This window comes from Eretmochelys imbricata, chromosome 1 (genome assembly GCF_965152235.1).
Source record: "Eretmochelys imbricata isolate rEreImb1 chromosome 1, rEreImb1.hap1, whole genome shotgun sequence".
In the NCBI taxonomy this organism is placed as follows: Eukaryota; Metazoa; Chordata; order Testudines; family Cheloniidae; genus Eretmochelys; species Eretmochelys imbricata.
This window is the reverse complement of record NC_135572.1, coordinates 227,259,727-227,268,220: the sequence shown is the minus strand read 5'-3', so window position 1 is coordinate 227,268,220 and position 8,494 is coordinate 227,259,727.

Sequence of the window (8,494 nt, the reverse complement as noted above, 5' to 3'; positions counted from 1 at the left end):
AACATTTGGCCCTAAGGCCCAGATCCTCAAAGGTATTTAGATTCCTAACTTCCACTGAAATCAGTGGAAATTAGGAGCCTGTGTCACTTTTGAAAATGGGATTTAGGTTCCTAAATGGTTAAAAAGCAAACTACAAATGTCTTAAATATATTTACAAAAAAAAATGAGGAAGCGGCCATCTTGACAATTTTACACTGTCATTTGAGATACAGGCATTGCCGATCAAAATCTGAATCATAGAATCTCAGGGTGGGAAGGGACCTCAGGAGGTCATCTAGTCCCACCCCCTGCTTAAAGCAGGACTAATCCCCAGTTTTTGCCCCAGATCCTTAAATGGCCCCCTCAGGGATGGAACTCAGAAGCCTGCATTTAACAGGTCAGTGCTCAAACCACCAAGCTATTCCTCCATCCCAGGAATAAAGGGGAGCCTTTCAGAATTTCTGTAAGCTAAGTCGTCTTACTTTGGAAAATGGCTAAATTAAAGGTGGTTAAAATGGTCTTTTTTTGGATAATAGCCTTTGCCTTGCAACAACCTTGAAAGGCTTATGCATTTCATGCATTAAGATGGGAAATGTATTTTCTAAAACCTATTCTACATCGTTAGTTTAGCTCAGTGGTCCCCAAACTGTGGGGCGTGACCCCTAAAGGGGCGTGGGGGAATATTGGGGGGGCATGGCAGGGCCGAAGCCAGCCCCCACAAGGGGCAGGGAGGGAGCACCACCCAGCCCCACTCTGCCCCCAGCTCCACTCTGGCTCCGCCCACAGCTTCGGCCCTGACCGTGGCTCGGCTCCCAGCTCTGGCCTCGGCCCCTGGCTCCCAGCCCCAGCCACGGCCCCGGCTCATCGTTGCAGCCTGGACCTGCTCCGGACCCAGGCCTTGGCTTCCAACCATGGTCCAGCTCCTGGTCCTGCCTCTGCTCCAGCCACTGCCCCCGCTGCAGCTGCAGTCCCAGATTTGGCCCCAACCACAGCCCCGCTCCCTGCCCTGGCTCCCAACCCCTGGCTCCCGACAGCGGGGGCAAGGGCAGATTATTTTAAGGGTCAGAGGGGACATGACTTAAAACATTTGAGGATCAGAGGGGGCATGACTTAAAACATTTGAGGACCACTGGTCTACTCTAGAGGTTCTATTAGGAAATATAAATACAATAGATAGACCCAATATTCTTGATATTTTCCATACCAAAAAGCTGAAGGAAAAGATATAGTGCTATTTTTATGAGAATGTGTTTGTACCTCATAAAGCTACAGAAAAGGGCTCACTCAAAGCAGATGTAATGGGACTACATGCCTCAAGGAACCGGTAATCAGATGTGGATTCTCTTAGTGGTAGGTAACTGGTTTAAAATTGCCCCAGGTCTGTAATAACTCAAAGTTGTTTCCTACTGATGGCTGTTTTGTGGCCAATGAATGTGTGACATGAATTAGTGGTCTCAGTTCAGTTCCTATGGGATGGCTGGCCTGGCCGGCAGCAATCTCAGAAGTAAGCATACGGAATGAAGCTATGGAGACTGATGTATCCTCTCATCCTTCTTTCTAATCAGGACTAAAAGACACTTCCCTACCAATGTAAATGATCTGATCAGTGTAAATGAGATTAGAAATTTGCACTTCTGCTACCTGTTCTGTACCTTAGCTCTTCACATGCTTTGTAGATAACAAAAATAAAATGTAAGTTTAAAAACAATACAGTGTCCTACTTAAAAGTGACTGATTGCTGTGCTCAATGTGCTGTCCTTCAGATTTATGTCTCCATTAATGCAGTTTGCTGTAGCCTTCCTTGTCAATTTTGAGCCACTGTCAATTTACCAAGAGTTTCCATGTGGCTTTTCATGCTCTTCTGTGTGGGTGGTGGGAGAGTGGAAAAATCATTTAGGATTAATTGTCTGTTCTCTTGCTTCTATCATTGAGTTTTTCTCTCAATGCAGATCTGTCAAGACTTATAGGAACAAAATTTAATCTTTTTTATTTTCTTATATTTCTTAGCAAAATCCATTTTGTGTGAAGTTCTACCTTTGCCCCCATATCAAATGCCTCAATATATTTTTAATTGTAAGAGAGGAAAAAAACAAATCAGTAGGTCTGATTCTCCTCTCTCTTACACTGGTGTAAATCAGGTGTATCTCCACTGACTCCATTGGCATTACACTTGAGTAAAACAGTGTAAATGAGATTAGAATCTGGCTTAAAATATCAATAGACTAGCTGTTATGTGCAACCCTACTAATCTAACAATCCACAATGCAGCCAATGGATAAGAAATATTTGGTAAACAAAAAGTTTTAAATTTCCAGGAAAAATTAAAACTTTTGGGGTCTCTTTTTAATGTACTGTTTACTTGCACATTTTGTAAAAAATACCATCAATTTTTGCAACAGTCTAAATCTATCTAAACATTTATATTGCTCTCCTCACCTTAGTGTGGGATAACCTAACAAAAATTATCACCACAATATGAAGGCCCACGTGCAGTCCAGTTTACTTCCTTCTTCCCCTAAGGCAGCCTAGTGAATCTTCTTCTTTGGTTGGTAAAATGTGTTTTATGCTTTGTTCTGCAAATGGTGAGATTTGTGGTATTTCTAATCTCTGCAAGTGAGTTTCATAGTGAGCCAGTTACTGAGAAAATTCTATCCCTTGCTTTCTTAAGTTTTCCTCTCAAGGTAAGCAGTTTCATAGTGACCGGGGAATATAACTCTCTGTGGAAAAGTGTACTTTATTGTAAACATGTTCTTCTAGACACAGAAGAGTTAAGATAGAATTTTCCATATCAGATCACTAATCCGTCTGCTCTGCTTTCTGCCCCTGGCAGTGGTTAATAAATTACACTTCTGAAGAAAGCAACCAATTCCCCCATGATACACTTGGCAAACTGTGCAGTCCTGGAGGCGTGGGAGCTTCCCTTTGCTTAACTTTTAGCTTGTATTGCCACAAAATTTGGTCCCAAAATTATCTAGCTCTTTAAAACCAAGCCAAAGTGTTTGACTATGTCACCATACTGTCACTTGGTGATTTCCAAGGCAGGAAAAAAAGGCATGATGGAGAAGTCAACTTACTTTTTTATTTTCACATCTGTGGGTGCACCCTAACCTCCATCATACATTTCCATTGCATGGCTCATTTCTGTGATTTTTTTTTCATTGCATGGTCAAAATAAGAAACCTTGACTGGCACTTACTAGAATGTCACTGTAATGGGGGTCTACAAACCCCTTATTGAACATAGAGAGGGGAGGAGAGCCTGTCCTGTTTACAAGCAAGCAGCTTGATCAAACCACCACGTAGGCAGAGCTGCCAAGCCTGGCTGGAGGCTATAAAGGCAAGAGTACAGAGAGGGAAAGGGAGACAGAAGGGCCTGGGACAGCAAGGTGGCAACATCCCAGCATCAGGCTGCCTCCAGGAAAACAGCCAGGAAACTGAAAGAGACTGCAAGCCCAAAAAGTGGAGGGCTGACAGGGTTAATTGGAGGTGGGAGTCCAGGAACTGACCTGACTGAGAGCAAACTAAGGAAGGTCAGTCAGGAGAAGCTGAAGCTCCTCAAGAGACCACCCCAAGAGGCAGTGACAGTCACCCTACCCCAGTCCATACTAACCTACTCCTTGAACAAGAGAAGGCAGTATAATAGAGTACAGTATAATAGAGAAAAGATCCACAATAAAGAACAGGCCCTAAGTGCAGATAGTAATTTTATGACACAGAATATTTATTATGGTACTTTCGACACAGTTAAAGCTTTCTGTTTGGTTTTTAACTATGTTGTCTCTTAACTAAGCAATATTCCTTTAAAGGGAGTGGCCCATGAGGAAATGCAGTGATCTGAATGGGCACAGAACACAGCATTATTAAGGATCACTGCTATTCACTGTTTGCAGTGGTGTTGTAGCGGTGTTGGTTCCAGGATATTAGAGCAACAAGATGGGTAAGCAGCAAGATCTTTTACTGGATTAAATTCTGTTGGTGAAAGAGACAATGTTTTGAGCTACACAGAGCTATTCCCTAACCCTTCCCCACCTCTTTTTTGTCCTATGATTCTAGAGGTGTTAACAGCTACTTCACCTTGAATGGTTTCAGAGTAACAGCCGTGTTAGTCTGTATTCGCAAAAAGAAAAGGAGTACTTGTGGCACCTTACAGACTAACCAATTTATTTGAGCATGAGCTTTCGTGAGCTACAGCTCACTTCATCGGATGCATACCGTGGAAACTGCAGCAGACTTTATATATACACAGAGAATATGAAACAATACCTCCTCCCACCCCACTGTCCTGCTGGTAATAGCTTATCTAAAGTGATCATCAGGTTAGGCCATTTCCAGCACAAATCCAGGTTTTCTCACCCTCCACCCCCCCACACAAATTCACTCTCCTGCTGGTGATAGCCCATCCAAAGTGACAACTCTTTACACAATGTGCATGATAATCAAGTTAGGCCATTTCCTGCACAAATCCAGGTTCTCTCACTCCCTCACCCCCCTCCAAAAACCCACCCCCATAATGATCCCTTAGAACATGTGTTAACTATTTATGCTAAACAATCTGTTCCACTGTGTATTTAGCTCTGACATTCTCAGCCTTGTCTACGTGAGGAAATTAGGTTGATTTAACTATGTCAGTCAGGGGTGTGAAAAATCCACACCCCTGAGTGGCATACCTAAGCAGAACAAAATCCCCGTGTAGACAACACTAGGTCAATGGAACTCTTCTTCTGTCGACCTGGCTACCACCTCTTGGGGAGGTGGATTACCTACATTGACAGGAGAACCCCTCCCGTCAGCATAGGTAGTGTCTACACTGAAGCACTGTAGTGGTGCAGCTGTGCCACTGTAGGGTTTTAAGTATAGGCAAGCCCTGAGTGTCTTTCCCAGACAGGAAGAAGAGTTCTGAGTGGCTCGAAAGCTTGTCTCTCTCACCAACAGAAGTCGGTCCAATAAAAGAAATTACCTCACCCACCTTGTCTCTCTAGTGGCTTCAGCCCAACATCAAAGTATTAGATACAGAGGCTCTGGATGAAGATGAAAGTGCCAGATCCCACAGTCACTGGAAAGCTGGATCCTGGATCAGCCAGTGCTTTTAAAATAATTTTTAATGCATTATAGGGACTATTTTAAAAAACTAAATATCGGTGAAAATATCCCAAATTATTTTTCCTTTGTTTCCTCCACCCCTCTCCTTAGCTGTTTAAATTACTGAGTCCATAATTGCTAAGTCCTCTTGGCTCTCTATGTTTTGCTCTACATGTGTTTATATTAAACTTGCTTTATATAAGCATGTTACTTCCCACACTGAACTTAGTTTTAGATATAAACGAAAAAAAAACCATATGGGTATAGCTGTCTTTATTTTTCTTTACATATATGTTCTATTTCCTAATAATAATTAGACAGTCCAACTGCATATTCAAATCTCACTATTGTATCCGTCCATTAAATTAAACTACCTTAGCCATATATCTTGCACCTCATAGGGCCATGCCAGCCATGATACAATTGCCAAGAAATGCAATCCCTGTTTTGCTTTGTTGGCTGAACCTTGATTTCCTCCAGTTCTGGAGTTTTGATAGGCTATGAAGGGTTAACATGTTCAGGTTTTTGCATGTGCACTTTGCAGTTTCCTGTTGTTCACTATGAATTGGTGCTTAATTATCTACTTTGCTCATGCTTTATGTTTGTAGTTTAGCTGGACAATTTTGAAAATGTCATCCCTATAGTTAAATCTGACCTTCATTCAATTACTTTCTCAAAATGCTTCTTGCTACAAAACCCTACCAATCAACCATGGCAGTGCTCATGATAAGATGTGATTGCTTCTTACTGTGAAAAACTTAATTGTTTCATTATTACATCATCGTCCTCCCCTATCCCACCTTTCAGTTTGCCTCATCCTTGTGTTTTTAGGTGCGATTGTGAATTTTCTGGGGCAGGGACTTTTGTATTTGCTTAATGTCAATATAGCACCTAGCACAAGTGTCATTGTAATTCAAATAATACATAATAACTCCAATCACTCATAATAAGTTAAATGAAATAAAAACGGAAGAAACTTGGGCAGAAAATCAAATACAATATAGGCCGTAATATACTAAGTGTATCTGAATTACTTGTGTGTGCATTCCTTATTCCGCCCTGTATTTTCACAAACCCTACCACTACTAGTTGGTTAATTATTATTATTTTATTAATTGTTTTTGCATCGCCCCAAAGTGTTCTAGGTGTTTTACAGTATAAATAAAAAGATGCAGTCTCTGCCCTGAAGCACTTACAACCTCATTTGAGAAATGACTAGACAAGAGGGACTAGCAGACAGTCGTGAGGGAATGGGGTGAGGAAGAACAGTTATGTAGTAATAAAATCCCCTGGTTACTCCTTTTAAACGTCACTACATATAAGCTACCCACCTACCAGAGAAATGAGTTTGATATAATTCCCTATGTAACTTGAGTGACCTATTATTTCACATTTCAGAGTAACAGCCGTGTTAGTCTGTCTTTGCAAAAAGAAAAGGAGTACTTGTGGCACCTTAGAGACTAACCAATTTATTTGAGCATGAGCTTTCGTGAGCTACGGCTCACTTCATCAGATACATACCGTGGAAACTGCAGTAGACATTATATACACACAGAGACCATGAAACAATACCCCCTCCCACCCCACTGTCCTGCTGGTGATAGCTTATCTAAAGTGATCATCAAGTTGGGCCATTTCCAGCACAAATCCAGGTTTTCTCACTCTCCGCCCCCCCCCACACAAACTCACTCTTCTGCTGGTAATAGCCCATCCAAAGTGACCACTCTCTTCACAATGTGTATGATAATCAAGGTGGGTCATTTCCAGCACAAATCCAGGTTCTCTCACTCCCTCACCACCCTCCAAAAACCACACACACAAACTCACTCTCCTGCTGGTAATAGCTTATCAAAAGTGACCACTCTCCCTACAATGTGCATGATAATCAAGGTGGGCCATTTCCAGCATAAATCCAGGTTTTCTCACCCCCCCACCCCCATACACACACAAACTCACTCTCCTGCTGGTAATAGCTCATCCAAAGTGACCACTCTCCCTACAATGTGCATGGTAATCAAGGTAATCATTTCCAGCACAGATCCAGGCTTTCTCACACCCCCCCCCCCCCCCCGGGAACACACACACACACACACATAAACTCACTCTCCTGCTGGCAATAGCTCATCCAAACTGACTACTCTCCAAGTTTAAATCCAAGTTTAACCAGAACGTCGGGGGGGGGGGGGTAGGAAAAAGCAAGGGGAAATAGGCTACCTTGCATAATGACTTAGCCACTCCCAGTCTCTATTTAAGCCTAAATTAATAGTATCCAATTTGCAAATGAATTCCAATTCAGCAGTTTCTCGCTGGAGTCTGGATTTGAAGTTTTTTTGTTGTAAGATAGTGACCTTCATGTCGATGATTGCGTAACCAGAGAGATTGAAGTGTTCTCCAACTGGTTTATGAATGTTATAATTCTTGACATCTGATTTGTGTCCATTTATTCTTTTACGTAGAGACTGTCCAGTTTGACCAATGTAAATGGCAGAGGGGCATTGCTGGCACATGATGGCATATATCACATTGGTGGATGTGCAGGTGAACGAGCCTCTGATAGTGTGGCTGATGTTATTAGGCCCTGTGATGGGGTCCCCTGAATAGATATGTGGGCACAGTTGGCAACGGGCTTTGTTGCAAGGATAGGTTCCTGGGCTAGTGGTTCTGTTGTGTGGTATGTGGTTGTTGGTGAGTATTTGCTTCAGGTTGCGGGGTTGTCTGTAGGCAAGGACTGGCCTGTCTCCCAAGATTTGTGAGAGTGTTGGGTCATCCGTCAAGATAGGTTGTAGATCCTTAATAATGCGTTGGAGGGGTTTTAGTTGGGGGCTGAAGGTGACGGCTAGTGGCGTTTTGTTATTTTCTTTGTTAGGCCTGTCCTGTAGTAGGTGACTTCTGGGAACTCTTCTGGCTGTATCAATCTGTTTCTTCACTTCAGCAGGTGGGTATTGTAGTTGTAAGAAAGCTTGATAGAGATCTTGTAGGTGTTTGTCTCTGTCTGAGGGGTTGGAGCAAATGTGGTTGTATCGCAGAGCTTGGCTGTAGACGATGGATCGTGTGGTGTGGTCAGGGTGAAAGCTGGAGGCATGTAGGTAGGAATAGCGGTCAGTAGGTTTATTTCACATGGTTCTAATGAATTTATTGTCTTCTGTATTGATATTCCATCCAACAGGAAGGACTCCTAGGGGAGATGTGTGTCATTCAGTATGCAAAGGAAAAACAGATCAAAACCTATCAAGTGAGACAGACTGTATTCAAGTATCTTTGGTAAGCAATGAAATTCTAACAGCTATTCATAATAATTCACTGGATACATGACCAGCCATAAGAGCCTTACTTCTGTTGCTTATCCATACAGAAGAAGCACATTGCCTCAAAAGTAAAACAACACGTTTTTGTTCATTTAATAACTTTGAAATATATGTGTAGAGATACAGATACAA